This window comes from Branchiostoma floridae, chromosome 6 (genome assembly GCF_000003815.2).
Source record: "Branchiostoma floridae strain S238N-H82 chromosome 6, Bfl_VNyyK, whole genome shotgun sequence".
NCBI classification, from domain to species: domain Eukaryota; kingdom Metazoa; phylum Chordata; class Leptocardii; order Amphioxiformes; family Branchiostomatidae; genus Branchiostoma; species Branchiostoma floridae.
Genome location: NC_049984.1, coordinates 11,273,043 through 11,274,688, shown reverse-complemented (window position 1 = coordinate 11,274,688; position 1,646 = coordinate 11,273,043). Strand labels below are relative to the sequence as shown.

The window sequence follows — 1,646 nt, the reverse complement described above, 5'->3', positions numbered from 1 at the left end:
AGGATCACATGACTGGTTTGGCTTGTTGTGTGAGCAGCAGACCAAACCTCTTCTTGATGGTGATCCTGTGTCTGGAGTACTTGTCGTCTGGAGAGAAACGGGCTATAGCAGGGCAGAAAAGGGAGACAATTCCCAATTTGTTGTGACACAACAATTCAATATACATGTGTAGGAAACTTGTGGATGCACCAACTACCAAGTACCAATTCAGAAAAGAACAAAAAATAGTCATGCCTTCAAGTAGCATAGTTATCAACCAAGGATTAGGGATTCAAAAATTTGTTTTTTTTCCAGAACTATCATAAAAAAGTAGTGTAAAAGCATCCTTATTAGATAGCTTTGAAAGTCTTACAGTGTGGTGTGATGTGCAGTTGTTGATTCATGATTTAGTATTAATGTAAGCTAGCAGCTTCCTTGCTGTGTGCCTGCAAAGCTGGTGTTTATGCTGGATATGCAGATAAAAATATTATAGGCCTTTTATTCTCTAGTCACTCTACTCTTCAATTTTTTATGCTCTATCAGTCTGTTGGTAACAGTTGTGTAATGATAGTGAAATATATTATATAATATATAATGGCCAAGAAATATATTACAAACAACAAAGTTCTTACCCGGATGTGCGGATAATGTTGGCTTCCCATGCGGATCTACCTTCTGGAAGAAATAAAAAAAAGATTATACTATAAAAATTCTGAACTCTGACGTCATACTTTTTCTCTATTTTGCCTTTTTTGGTTCTACTAGATAACGTTATATCAAGGAGGTTAAAGAAAGAGATTATAGTGCATTATAAACGTATCAACTAGTATTCAGATGTATCATTTTTGGAAAGTCAACTTTATAATCTAATATATAATGTCCTTAGTAGGAGAAAATGGTATAAAATTCTGTCCCTCTCCGAGGAACTACCGTGTGAAGGGGTCCAAAGGCTTTTTTTTTTTCACATGTGACTACCCCCCTCCCCACATGTCAGCAAATTGCGAGTTTTCTTCAATTATCACAGATTTCCGACCAAAGTGAAGCCTCGTACGACAAATATACGATTTTCTTACCTTCAGTGTGTACACCCTCTCCCCACTGTCCCCTAAGTAGTAATACAGGAACATTTTTCTGTAGTGTTAGACTCTCACGTGCGTCCAGGTGGGAAACAAAGATGGCGGATCCAAACATGTGCTCGTGCGCAGGTCATTGCGCAGGTCACCGCGTGTAATGTCTATCCACAGTTTATGACCATGCGGGTATTGCGCAATGCCCAACCGCCCGGTTAGCTCAGCTGGTAGAGCATCAGGCTTTTACGCCTGCCACCTTAGATGGTACCTGAGGGTCAAGGGTTCGAGTCCCTTATCGGGCGAAGTGTTTTTCTCTTAAAAATCTGGATCCTGCCCTTTTACCATATCAAAATATCTTTCTGAACCTTTGATTCTCTGATCTGGCCCATGGTATGAGTCGTACGTTATCAAATTACAAAGGCCACACTGACTAGATGACATGCAATCTCATCCCAACAAGTGGTTTGGAAAGAGTTTGTGTATAATATCCTGATTATCATATACCTGATATCATACTTATGCATCACAAATCCCCACAATGTTTTTTTGCAAATTAGGGCTTTTAAACCCTTATTTGCATAATTGGTGCAAAGTACC

The 1,646-nt window shown here is 39.2% G+C and overlaps 1 non-coding gene across 1 annotated transcript; it reads left to right on the top strand.

The window, feature by feature from the left end:
* Positions 1-1,258: 1,258 nt before the first annotated feature.
* Trnak-uuu lies at positions 1,259-1,351 on the top strand. The gene is made up of 2 exons: positions 1,259-1,295; positions 1,316-1,351. It is a non-coding gene; the product is annotated as a tRNA-Lys (tRNA).
* Positions 1,352-1,646: the final 295 nt, after the last annotated feature.